This window comes from Lithobates pipiens, unplaced genomic scaffold (genome assembly GCF_037356315.1).
Source record: "Lithobates pipiens isolate NorthernLeopardFrog02 unplaced genomic scaffold, aLitPip1_a1.2 Scaffold_18, whole genome shotgun sequence".
Classification (NCBI taxonomy): domain Eukaryota; kingdom Metazoa; phylum Chordata; class Amphibia; order Anura; family Ranidae; genus Lithobates; species Lithobates pipiens.
Window position 1 is genome coordinate 504,457,298 of NW_027507758.1, and position 14,230 is coordinate 504,471,527.

The 14,230-nt window shown below is 43.7% G+C and overlaps 1 protein-coding gene and 1 pseudogene across 2 annotated transcripts in view; both read left to right on the plus strand.

Moving 5' to 3' along the window:
• NCK1 (NCK adaptor protein 1) overlaps positions 1 to 14,230 on the plus strand; it is a 169,783-nt gene that overhangs the window by 46,432 nt on the left and 109,121 nt on the right. The gene's annotated exons all lie outside the window — the stretch shown is intronic.
• On the plus strand, positions 5,356 to 5,769 carry LOC143990237 (small ribosomal subunit protein eS26 pseudogene; annotated as a pseudogene).

The window sequence follows — 14,230 nt, forward strand, 5'->3', positions numbered from 1 at the left end:
ACGTTCGCTTACACTTGTCTTGTGTATTCTTAAAGTTTCCTAGGAATCAATAATCTCCTGCAGATGCTTCCTTTTGTGGTTGCCTTTTTAATTGTGTAATCTTCCTTTCATCACAATGGTATGCTTACCAGAAAGCAAGATCCTTTTTAGATTTTTAGACAAGGCAATATATGTCAGCAGCCCTTTTTGTAGGTCCTTTACAGCTTGGATGCATATTTTGCACCTATTATGTTCCCAGCTGTAATGCCCTATTCGTATATAGTGGATAAGACGTCTGAGGTTACATACAGCAACAGATGTGTGTGTGTGTGGGAATACAAAAATATAACTTTATTTTTATTCTAGGTAGCAGGTTTAAGAATGAATTCCAGGCATTGTATATTTTTTCATAGTTGCGTTACGTACAACATAATTGTGTATATAATCTACCTGGCCCATGTCCCTGGAAGCATGAAGCTGAAGTTGGCTCCTTAGTCGGCCAGCTTTTTATTCCAATGCTGAAATTGCCTCCTTATTCGGCCAACTTCTTATTCAGGTTGAATCTTTATTCACTAAAGTGATCATTTACTAAACGATCATCTGCAACGTTTATAAAAGAATTGTGAACTTTAACAACAATTCTTTCTCCCTAACTACCATGTATTTAACCACATGCTGACCAGCCATCACAGTTGTACTGTGGCATAATGGTTCAGCTGGGCGAAACAGTGTTATGTAGCATCGCTTCGCCCTGTGGCCACCCCCCGAGCCAATGAGAGTGCCCGGCGGACTCTATCACCGCCGGGCTCCTGTGATCGCTCGGGGCACATGGAGAACTGGAAAGTGTGTGTGTGTGTGTGTGTGTGTGTGTGTGTGTGTGTGTAAACACACACTTTGCGGTTCTCTGAGTGGAGAACTGACAGATCCTCTGTTCATACAGAGTATAAACAAGGGATCTGTTATCTTCCCTGCACATCCCCCTTCAGTTAGAACACAAACTAGGACACACATTAACCCCTTCACTGCCCACTAGTGTTATGCCCTTCACTGCCAGTGACATTTTTACAGTAATCGGTACATTTTTAATCGCACTGATCTCTGTATTCATGCGAATGGTACCAAAAATGTGTCAAAAATTGTCCGAGTCCACCATAATGTCGCAGTGATAATAAAAATAGCTGATCATCGCCATTGCTAGTAAAAAAAAAAAAGTAAATTAATAAAAATACCTTAAAACTATCCCCTATTTTGTAGACACTATAACTTTTGCGCAAACCAATAATCGCTTATTACGATTTTTTTTTTTTTTTACCAAAAATATGTAGAATGCATATCGACCTAAACTATATATATAAGTTTTTTTTTTTTGGGGGGGGGATATTCTAGCAAAAAGTAAAAAGTGTTTTTTTTTTTTTTTTTTTTTCCCAAAATTGTCGCTTTTTTTTTTTTGTTTATAGTTTCATAAAAAAAACTAAAAAAAACCCCGCAGAGGTGATCAAATACCACCAAAAGAAATCTCTATTTGTGGGGAAAAAGGACGTCAATTTTATTTGGGAGCCACGTCGCACAACTGCGCAGTTAAAGCGACAGTGTGCCGAATCGCAAAAAGTGCTCTGGTCCAAATGGTCTGGGGCTTAAGTGGTTAAAGGAGTAATTCTGAATAAATAGCTTTTTCTATACGAAAACCATCTTGGCTCACCCTAATTCCACTTGTTTTATATTCCATTGAGCATCCTACTATATATAGATAGATACATTTATTTATTGAGAATTGCCCCTTTTAAATACATGGGAGTTAGAGACACAGAATTGTTAAAGTTCACAATTTTATCATAAACGTTGCAGATGATTGTTTAGTAAATAATCACTTTTGTATATAAAAGATCCAACTTGAATAAGAAGCTGGCTGAATAAGGAGCCAACTTCTGCATTCATATAAGGAGATGACTTCAGCTTCCTCCTGGAAGCAGTAAAGTGGACACCACCAGCGAAAAATTCTAAGGTGGGTTGTGGTCACAGGGGAGCTAATGGGGGTTTGTGATGCAAAATTCTATACCCTGTAGGTGTTGATAATAAATGAAGACAATCCGCATGATAGATATAAAAATAATAAATGTTTATATGTCTGTATGATGACATTAATAACCTTGGTTAGTCTGTGAAAAGCTATATTCGATTTTGTTAAGCGATTTCCAGTTTCCGTGAGCATCGCTCAGGTAGGGTGTATATACATAGTTACATTGATCCAAGCTGGACCAATATAGCCAAACATATTCCATGCCTTGAATGTGTCTGTTTACAGGGATCATTAGCTCAAGCTACAATTTACAGACAGATCTGAATGTCTCATTCACACAGCTCCGTCCAAAGTTTTAAATTGACTTAAGCTGTGCATACACGCTATACATATTTGCTGAGTGGGTAGCTGTTGACCTCCCTCCTGTTTGATTATACATTTGGAAAATCAAAGGAGCCAGGTGGAAGATTGTCAGCTGAACAGCTGCTGTATCCATTCAATTATCAATCAATTCATTCTCCATTCAGTTGCTTTAAAGCGGTAGTAAAATGCAGGTAGTAAAAAAAAAAAAAAGAAATCCCCTGCAAGACAAGGTCATAATGTGCTAGTATGCATTGCATACTAGCACATTGAGAGATTTGCCTTAAAACAAAGCCCTCCAGCAACGCGCTGACAGGGCTTCCATCTTCCCCCGTTTATCCTTCAGGTTTGCGGCCTCCAGCTACAGGGATGAATGGGGCCACCATGACGTTGCTCTCGTGCATGCTCGTGGGAGCCCTTGACTACAGGATGGACTCTGAATATCCGGCACGGTATGCTAGACTTTCAGCCCTGCTTCACATTGGAGCGATTTCACAAATAAGCAGCAGTGGCACCATCCAAATTGGTATGACGCCACATTTGCGCCACCGCACAGATTCCCAAAAGTAGTTTCTGTACTACTTTTGGCAACTGCGGGGTGTGATTTCCATAGACATCTATGCAGGAACCCACACAGATGTCTCTGAACTCGCCCCCGAAGCCGGGACTGACGTGGGATGAAATCGTGCGAGTTCAGCTTAACTTACAAGATTTCATTCCAGTTGTCAGAGCCCTTTCACACCGAGCTGCGGGGGGCGTGGGCAGTTAAGTGGCGCTATTTTTAGCACCGCTTTACCATAGTTTTAGTGGCTGTTTTAACCCCGCCCCCGCTAGCGGCTGAAAAGGGGTTAAATCCGCCCACAAAATGCCGCTGGATCTGCGTTTTGCCGGCAGTATTGCAGCTCTGCCTCATTGATTTCAAGGGGGAGCAGCGGTGAGTTCACCGCTCCAAAGAAGCTGCTGGAAGGACTTTTTTGTGATGTCCTGCCAGTGCACCGCTCCAGTGTGAAAGTCCTCGGGCTTTCACACTGGAGTGAAAGGAGCCGCTTTGTTCAGGTGCTATACAGGCGCCATTTTTAGTGCTGTAGCGCCTGAAAAACGCTGGCAGTGTGAAAGGGGTCTCAGTGTGAACCTAGGCTCAGAGCGCATGTTATGATAGTTTAGGAGATTGTCACTGTACCTACAGTTACCTGTAGGTACAAGCTGAAAAACTGAGTTTCCTAACAATTTTTAAGCTGAACTCCTGGCCCAAAAAAAGTAGCCGTGACATCATCCTTGTTCTGTACAGAGAGCAGAGCTGTATGAAGGGCCCAGGAGATCCACCCACTACAGGCTGTCTGGAGAAAAGTATAGGAGGGGCAGAGACCAGACTGATCACCCTGCATAAGGACAGAGAGCAGCAGTGAGTAAGGCAAAGTTTTACACTGAATTACTACACAGATCAGGAAGAATTACTCTAAGATTCAAGTAAAAATAAATGACTCTTGTATTTTGTCAATTTTGTCTTTTCCCAGAAAACCTGCTGTAAACCTGAGACAGGAAAAATGAACAAAACCTATCCCTCTATAGCTACAGGTACAACTTAAGTAGGGAACCTAGTTTCATCCCTGTATCACCCGAGGCCAGTGACATCACTGGATATATGTAAGAGTTTACAACCACTTTAAAGTGGAACTCCAGGAAAAAAGTTTTTTGTAATGTGTACAAACAAGGTACCACTGGTAACGTTTATCCAAGGTCTGGTTTGTTGCTGTGTAAGGTAGAAGCATATATTCATTCATGCCAGAAAGTGCAGCTGCTATTCCACTTCGGATGCTGTGGGTATGAGAGTGGCTCTTGTACAGGAAAACAATTCTGTTGTTGCCTCTCCCCCTGACCATTCACAGGAAGCTTTGTATTCTGTGAATTGACAATAGATGGGGCAGGTAAACGACAGGCTCCTTTCATTTTATGGGCTTCACAGAGTGCCATACAGTTTAGGAATAGACAACAGGAAGGTGTAATAGAATTGTTTCCCTGTATGAGAGCTGCAGCTCCAGAAGTACTGTGCTAGTTGTACTTGTCTGGATTGAGTGAAACTATGTTTTATACCTTGCACAGCAGTAATCTGGCCCTGGTATAAGCCTCGCTAGAGGGTAACATGTTTGAGCATGCTACAATTAAGAGCCCTTTCATACAGAGTCCCTTTGCAGGTGCTATAGTGTTAAAAATAGCACCTGCAAAGCGCCCTGAAACAGCGGCTCCATTTACTCCAGTGTGAAAGCCCGAGGTCGTTTTAGGAACCCACCACTCCTAAAGTGCCCCCGCCCATTGAAATCAATGGGCAGCTCTGCCGAACCGCCAGCAAAGCACAACTGTAGCATCGCTTTGCAGGCGGTTTTAACTCTTTCAGCAGCTAATGGGTTCAAATATGTGGACGATCTTGCTGCAAAAACGACGGTAAAGCAACGCTAAAAATAGTGGTGTTTTACTGCCGACGCCCGGGGTGGCTCAGTGTGAAAGGGCCCTGAAGGAAAATCCCCCCCATACCCCCCCCCCCCCCCCCCCCCGAACGTCTTCTGTTTTAGACCACATTCACACCCAAGTGATTTTTTCAGCTTGTAAAACGCTCAGCTCTGAAGCTCCAAAACGCCCAACAAGCAGAATTCCATTCATTTCAATGGCCTCTGTTCACATCTAAGCGTTTTGTCCCCTAAAGCAAAACGCCTGAAATTTTAAAAAGTACATGAGCTGCTTTTTTGGCAGATTACAAGCGTTTTTTGGCCCCATAGACTTCCATAGAAACATGACTTGAGCAGAAAAACGCTTGTAAAATGCTAAAATCACAACTCTCTACCCCTAATGTCCTCTCCCCTCTTTCCCCAGTGCTTTCTATTGGCTAAACAAAAATGCCTGAAGCTGTAAAGCACTTGTAATATACTTCCTAAACGTTTTAATAAAAAGCTTGAAAAAGTCAGAAAACTGCCAATAAATCGATACGCTCAGGTAATGGAGCCTTAAGGCTAAATTCACACTGCTGTATTGAGGCATAAATGTATGCTTAGACTTTGTGGTCTTAAAGTCCAAGATGACAAGGAAAAGAAGGAACAAGGTATGGGGCCATGTCCAGCCTATCCGGTGCGCCAACTGTGCCCGATGTGTCCTAAAGAACAAAGCTGTCAAGAAGTTTGTGATTGGAAACATGGTTGAGGCTGAAGCTGTCAGGGATATCTCTGGTTCTAGTGTCTTTTATTCATATGCACTGCCTAAGCTTTATGTGAAAGTTCACTACTGTTTTAGCTGTACCATTCTCAGCAAGGTGGTCAGAAACTGCTCTCGTGATGCACGTAAGGATCGCACACCACCACCAAGGTTCCACAAGATGATGGGTGCACCACCAAGAGTAGCTCCCAAACCATTTTAAAGAAATCTGCTCAGATGTGTTATCTAATAAAGTGTAAAAAAAAAAATTAATTAAAAAAAAATTAATTAAAAAAAAATTAGAAAAATTGTCTAGCGTAAAATCATAGCATTTTAATGTTCCTGGGAAAGCCACAGGTGGTGACACCCTCTCAGGTGCGTTTGTATATTTAGACTGATGCGCTACAGCTTCAGGTTATATCCTAGTACAAACGTGTACAGCCATTCATGTCAATGGCTGGTTGAATGTGCCACCTGTGGCTTCCTGGTAGTGAGGAATACTCAGGGTTTTTACACTAGATATACTTTAAAGCCTAAATACATCTGTGTGCATGTAACCCAAGATGGTGGACTTTGGAGATGGTCCGTGCGTGTCTCTGTTATTTTTACCATCAATGGTACTGTATTTATAATGCCTACTTTAATTCCTCAGGTTGCCAGTAGCATTTTTTGTGGTTTGAGTTTTTTTTTTTTTTTTTTAAATGGCAGATCAAAAATGTCCAAGATGGGATTAGAAACATCTGTTGGTTTTTTTTTTTTTTTTTTTTTTTTGCTTACACCTATGACCCATAGTCTTGTCTGGCTGTGGCTAGTAAGTTCTGTGTATGTATATTGTTCTCGTCACGTGTGCATGTTTCTAAGAGAATAAAATAATAAAGAGGAACCTTCATTTTTAGGAAACCTTTTCATAGGAAAAGGAAGTTGGCAATTTTCTTCTTCTGCTTTCCTAAAGCATGATAGGCATCCTACATTTTTAAAATGATTTCCCAATACAAAACTGCTAATGTAGCGATTGCACCCATCACAACTGCAGTTTGGCATGCCTAACCGAAATCGGCTTCCAAATGCACATTTTGTTTGTTGGCAAGCCTTATGCTGACTGATTTGGAAGTTCCTCTTGAATGAAAAATACATATGTTAACCACTTGCCCTCCAGAAGATCTTTTACCCCTTTCACGATTGGGCTATTTTTGCTATTTGGCACTGTGCTATTTTAACTTATTATTGTGTGGTCATGTAACGCTGTAACAAACAAAACGTATATATACATTTTTTCATACAAATAGATTTTTTTTATTTTTTGGTTATTTGATCATCAATTATTTTTTTGTGCTATAAATGAAGAAAAGCCCAGTATTTTTAACTTTCTGTTATAAAACGTATACAATTAAAAAAATGTAATTCATAAATTTAGGCCAAAATGTATTCTACATGCCTTTAGTAAAAAAAAAAAATCCCAATAAGTGTATATTGGTTTGGTCACAGATCGAAATGGGTTCCCTCTTCCCGGCTCATCCCTGCTCTCTGATTCGGCCTCCTTCCTTATATTAAGATCCTAGACTACAGGGGTTGTGTTTGGCCCCAATGTTATTTACGCTGAAGATATGGTGTGCATGTGTTACCAAGTTCGCCCTTTCTCTTGCGCGCTCTCCACCATGCCCCCCCCCCCCCCCTCATCCAATGTGATTTTTAACCCCTTAATACCTGATGGCTTATCCTTTGCCTCCATATGTCACCCCTGCGTCCAGGCTGGTCTGTTTCAGTTGCACCAATTTGTTCACCCTGTCACCCACAGGCTTCTTATCTTTGGTGACTTTCAGGCCAAGTATCGCATACCTAAAAATATGCTTTATTCTTACCTTCAAATTAAACACTATCTCTCCACTCTCCCTATCCCTTACATTGCCCAAACCAACTGCCTTTGTGTATATCTCCTCCCAAGGACCACACCAATTACATTTAATGTCCTCTAGCTTTCCTTTAATTCATGAGGCCTCTTCACTGACTGAGGGTGGCCATACCTATATGCGAAAATGGTCATCTATTGTTCAGCGGCCCATCCCATGCTGGGACAAGATATGGTCCTCATCGTCTAAAATATCCAGATGCGTGGTGCAGAGACGGCCTTTAAAATTTATTTTTTGTACAGAACATCTGAAGTGTTACATCGTCAGGATCCTTCACTCTCCCCTCTATGCTGACGTTGTGGTAAAACAAATGGTACTCCTTTTATCATATCTTTTGGTAATGTGAGCTTATTGTGCCCTTTTGGTCTATGGCAGTGATTCTCAACCAGGGTTCCTTGGAACCCTAGGGTTCCTCCAGAGGTTGCTAGGGGTTCCTTCAGCATTGGGCAATTTCTGCCTCTCAGATAAGGTCTCTCACACCATTGATCTTTTTAGCTTTCTGTAAGGAGGTAATTCTTCCCAATGACCACAGGTGTAAGGACCATTCTTCGCACTGACCATCACACTAATGTATCATGAATTGTAGATTTCTAAATTTTAGCAGGGGTGCCCCGAGACCAGAGAACTATTTCAAGGGTTCCTCTGTGTTGAAAAGGTTGAGAAAGGCTGGTCTATGGTAATGTCTCTGCTCAAGCAATTACTCGAGTTTCCCCTTCCATTGGATCCTCCACATTATCTTTCAGCCCTCTCTTTTCCTGGGATTGGGAAATCCTCTGAATAAGCTAGCCTCATACATTTTGTTAGCAGCCGAGAGTTATTCCACTACATTGGATGTGATCTCAGAAATTTGCATGAAGGAGCATATGGCGGTTCTGGTTTAATGATGCCGTGACCATGGTTCAATAAAATTTGGGATAGATCGAAATATGGTTCCCATTCGCGCCGACCACCTCCTGGCCCTTTAAGTGCCGGTTCACACTAGTGCGATGCGAGAACCCTGCGAATCAACTGCGGGTTCCCGTATCGCACTTGACACGCACGGCAGTTCACACTGCCATATGTGCACTGCTGGGGAGTGTCATTATATGTTAACGACGCCCCCATTTCAGCTCGCATATCGCACTGCGAACTGACAGTTTGGACATGAATCGGATCGCATATGTGTGAACACACATGCGATCTAATTCTGGTCCGAACAGAAAAAGGGGTTCTGTGCGTGTTTGGACCGAATGCGGTGCGATATCAGCCATACTATTTGTATGGCTGACATCGCACCTGCACAGACATCACATGTATTGTGAACAGCAGTGTGCTGCAAATTACGTGCGATGTCTGGCATCGCACTAGTGTGAACCGGCACTAAGAGTTCTCACAGCAGTCACATGAGCGGAAAGCTCCCCATTGCAACTATGCATTGGGAGCTTACTTTATCCCCGCCGGCCAGTGTGTAGTGAGCTCTCAGCATGGTAAGTTGTTTTAACAGGGCTGCATATATGCAGCTGCTTGGGGTTAAGGCCCACTCGCCAAGGGACAGCATGTGTGTGTACGACAGGCGTCAAGAGGTTAATAGTTTTGATTTATACTATTTTTATTTTTTTTTGTTTTGTTTAAGTATTTCTTTCACATCTGTTTGCATCTCAACCTCAATAGCCTTAGGTTTACAAACCTTAAGTTGAAATATGCACACAGAAAAGTGGACAACTAGGTCTAACATTTCTGTCAAAGGGAGCATTAAAGTGGTCGTTAAAACAAAAATGTTATTCGCTGGCAGCCACTCTGTTATAACGAGGCATAACACGGTAAATTTTTTTCTAAAACGAAGCTTGTAAATACTATTTTTCAGCCATATTCAGGCCGGTCACGTGACCCCTGGCCAGTTTCCTAATCCGATCCAGGGCTACAGTGGGAGTGGCCGAGATCTCCCTTTGACATCAGCCGAGGAGGTCACGTGGCGGATTGGCCCCTCCTGCAGTAGACTTGGATCAGAGTAGGAGACCGGCAGGGAGTCGCGTGACCAACCTGAAGATATCTGTAAAATAGTATTTACAAGCTTTGTTTTAGAAAAACATTTGCCCTGTGTGTTATGCCTCGTTATAATAGAGGAGCTGCCAGTGGCAATTTGGTTATCTTTTAATTATAGCGGCAGGAGGGCGGGGCAGAGACACAGACATGGGAGCTGACAGGCAGGGAGGGAATTAGGGGGACAGAGCAGAGCTGCGGATGACGGAGGCATACAAGCTCAACATGTTAGTCAGGGCTCAGCAGCCTTGATTATCATGGTCGGCTCACAGAGGGGAACACAGGCAGTAGCAGGATCGTCCAGTTTTTTTTTTTTATTTATTTTTTTACAGTTGAGAAGAATACGTATCGGCCTAAACTGAGGGGAAAAAAAAAAAAATTATTATATATATTTTTTGGGGGATATTTATTATAGCAAAAAGTAAGAAATAATGAATTTTTTGTCACAATTTTTTGTTTATGGTGCAAAAAAATGAAAACCGCAGAGACGATCAAATATCACCAAAAGAAAGCTCTATTTGTGGGGGAAAAAAGAACATTTTGTTTGGGAGCTACGTTTCACGACTGCGCTATTGTCAAAGTGCCGCACTGCCAAATTGCAAAAAGTACTTTGCACACCTGTGACCCAGAGGAAAAGCCCAGCCTAAAAAGTCCAGGCTGGACTTATCCTTTTTAAGTAAAATATAGTTTGTCCCCATCTCTCTCTCTCTCTCTCTCTCTTCCTTTTTTTTTTTTTTTCTGTTTTGGGTATGTTCTTATGTGTGTTTATGTAAAAGAAAACTAAAGCTAAATCTAGTTTCAGAGCTTAAAGCGGAGGTCCACCCTAAAATGGACCTCTGCTTATCGGAATTCCCCCCCCCCTGGCGCCACAATCGGCACCTTTCAGGGGGGAGGGGGGTGCAGTTACCTGGATAATCCAGGTAACTGCACCCACTTCCGGGCTAGTTCTCTGCGGAACGGGGCGTACGTTACGCCCCGTTCCGCAAGCGCCCGCCCCCTTCAGCAAGTGCCCCGCTGCCTGCTGGGAAACACACAGCTCCCAGAGGCAGCGGGGACCGTCTGGATTGCGCCACGCGGCTCGCGCATGCGCAGTAGGGAACCGGGAAATGAAGCCGAAAGGCTCCATTTCCTGATTCCCATACCCAAGATGGCGGCGGGACCCGGCAGCCGAGCGAGCGATCGGCTTCGGGTGCCGACATCGCGGGCGCGCTGGACAGGTAAGTGTCACTATTTAAAAGTCAGCAGCTGCAGTATTTGTAGCTGCTGGCTTTTAAAAAAAAAAAAAACGCGGAGTCCCGGTGGACTCCCGCTTTAACCACTTTCAGACCGGACCATTTTGCTGGTAAATGACCAGAGGTCTTTTTACACTTTGGCACTGCGCTGCTTTAACTGGTAATTGCGCGGTCATGCAATGTTGTACCCAAACAAAATTTGCGTCCTTTTCTTCCCACAAATAGAGCTTTCTTTTGATGGTATTTGATTGCCTCTGCGATTTTTATTTTTTGCGATATAAACGTAAAAAGACCGCAAATTTTGAAAAAAAATGATATTTTCTACTTTTTGTTATTAGAAAAATCCAATAAACTCAATTTTAGTCATACATTTAGGCCAAAATGTATTCAGCCACATGTCTTTGGTAAAAAAAAAGTCAATAATTGTATATTTATTGGTTTGCGCAAAAGTTGTCACATCTACAAACTAAGGTACGTTTTCTGGAATTTACGCAGCTTTTAGTTTACGACTGCCTATCTCATTTCTTGAGGTGCTAAAATGGCAGGGCAGTACAAAACCCCCCCAAATGACCCCATTTTGGAAAGTAGACCCCCTAAGGAAATTGATAAGAGGCATGTTGAGCCCATTGAATATTTTATTTTTTTGCCTCAAGCGATTGAATAATGACAAAAAAAAAATTTTTTTTTTTTTTTTACACAAAGTTGTCACTAAATGATATATTGCTCACACATGCTATGGGCGTATGTGAAATGACACCCCAAAATAAATTCTGCTGCTTCTCCTGAGTATGGGGATACCACATATGTGGGACTTTTTGGGAGCCTAGCCGCGTACGGGGCCCCGAAAACCAAGCACCGCCTTCAGGCTTTCTAAGGGCGTAATTTTTTGATTTCACTCCTCACTACCTATTACAGTTTTGAAGGCCATAAAATGCCAAGATGGCACAAAACCCCCACAAATGACCCCATTTTAGAAAGTAGACACCCCAAGCTATTTGCTGAGAGGCATGTTGAGTTCATGGAATATTTTATATTTTGCCACAAGTTGCGGGAAAATTACAAACTTTTTTTTTTTTATTTTTTTTTTAACAAAGTTGTCACTAAATGATATATTGCTCATGCATGCCATGGGCATATGTGAAATGACACCCCAAAATAAATTCTGCTGCTTCTCCTGAGTACGGGGATACCACATATGTGGGACTTTTTGAGAGCCTAGCCGCGTACGGGGCCCCGAAAACCAAGCACCGCCTTCAGGCTTTCTAAGGGCGTAATTTTTTGATTTCACTCCTCACTACCTATTACAGTTTTGAAGGCCATAAAATGCCAAGATGGCACAAAACCCCCACAAATGACCCCATTTTAGAAAGTAGACACCCCAAGCTATTTGCTGAGAGGCATGTTGAGTCCATGGAATATTTTATATTTTGCCACAAGTTGCGGGAAAATTACAAACTTTTTTTTTTTTTTTTTTTTTTCACAAAGTTGTCACTAAATGATATATTGCTCACGCATGCCATGGGCATATGTGAAATGACACCCCAAAATAAATTCTGCTGCTTCTCCTGAGTATGGGGATACCACATATGTGGGACTTTTTGGGAGCCTAGCCGCGTACGGGGCCCCGAAAACCAAGCACCGCCTTCAGGCTTTCTAAGGGCGTTACAGTTTTGAAGGCCATAAAATGCCAAGATGGCACAAACCCCCCCCAAATGACCCCATTTTGGAAAGTAGACACCCCTAAATTTAGGGGTACACTAGTGAGACTAGGTAATAAATGGCGGGTGCCCTGAAACTATAAAAAAATAACTAACCAACCAGCGTCACCTGTAACAGTTATATGGTGATCACTGGTGAAAGGGTTAACTAGGGGGCAATTAGGGGGCTTTATGCGGTAGTATATGGGGGTCCCTGGCGCTATAAAAAGCTGCAGCGAACCTAAATACCTACCTGCCTAACTAGCGTCACCTGTGACACTAATACAGCGATCAGAAAAACGATCGCTTATTAGGCTGGGTTCACACTGGAGCGATGCGGGAACGCCACGAATGCGCGGCGGGTTCCCGCATCGCATGCCTCCCGGCGGCAGTTCACACTGCCCTATGCGAACTGCTGGGAGTGTCAGTGAAATGTTACTGACACCCCCAGATCAGTTCGCATATCGCAGTGCGATCTGCAAACTCGGATCGCATGGTGTGAACACCCATGCGATCCGATTCTGCTGCGGGCCAAAAAAAGGGTCCCGTGCGAATTTGCGGCGGGTGCGGCGGGTGCGGCGGGTGCGGCGAATGGCTGAACTCGAATCGCACAGAGATCGGATGTGATTTGCACTGCAGTGCGGTGCGAATCACATCCGTTCTCATAAACCGCTGCAATGTGAACCCAGCCTTAGTGACACTGGCGACGGGGGGTGATCACGGGGTTAAACCTTTATTGGGGGGGTTAGGGGGGTACCTTAGAACTAAAGGGGGCTAACCCTAACTGCCCTAACAGTTATTAGTCACAAATGACACCCGCCGGGTGATCAGGGGGTTAAACCTTTATTAGGTAATAAATGGCGGGTGCCCTGAAACTATAAAAAAATAACTAACCAACCAGCGTCACCTGTAACAGTTATATGGTGATCACTGGTGAAAGGGTTAACTAGGGGGCAATCAAGGGGCTTTATGCGGTAGTATATGGGGGTCCCTGGCGCTATAAAAAGCTGCGGCGAACCTAAATACCTACCTGCCTAACTAGCGTCACCTGTGACACTAATACGGCGATCAGAAAAATGATCGCTTATTAGGCTGGGTTCACACTGGAGCGATGCGGAAACGCCGCGAATCCGCGGCGGGTTCCCGCATCGCATGCCTCCCGGCGGCAGTTCACACTGCCCTATGCGAACTGCTGGGAGTGTCAGTGAAATGTTACTGACACCCCCAGATCAGTTCGCATATCGCAGTGCGATCTGCAAACTCGGATCGCATGGTGTGAACACCCATGCGATCCGATTCTGCTGCGGGCCAAAAAAAGGGTCCCGTGCGAATTTGCGGCGGGTGCGGCGGGTGTGGCGGGTGCGGCGGGTGCGGCGAATGGCTGAACTCGAATCGCACAGAGATCGGATGTGATTTGCACTGCAGTGCGGTGCGAATCACATTCGTTCTCATAAACCGCTGCAATGTGAACCCAGCCTTAGTGACACTGGCGACGGGGGGTGATCACGGGGTTAAACCTTTATTGGGGGGGTTAGGGGGGTACATTAGAACTAAAGGGGGCTAACTCTAACTGCCCTAACAGTTATTACAGTCACAAATGACACCAATGCAAAAAAAAAAAAAAAAATGACATTGGTGTCACTGTGACTGGGGGGCAGGGGTAATTGGGGGGGTGATCGGGGGGTAAAGGGGGGGTGTGAGTGTGCCTGGCATGTTCTACTGTGTGTGTGAGTGTTTGTGCAACTTACTGATCCGCTCTCCTCCGTGTCGGAACGAAAAATACCGACACGGAGGAGAGAATACATCACTTCCTCTCCTGTGTTTACATTACAGGAGAGG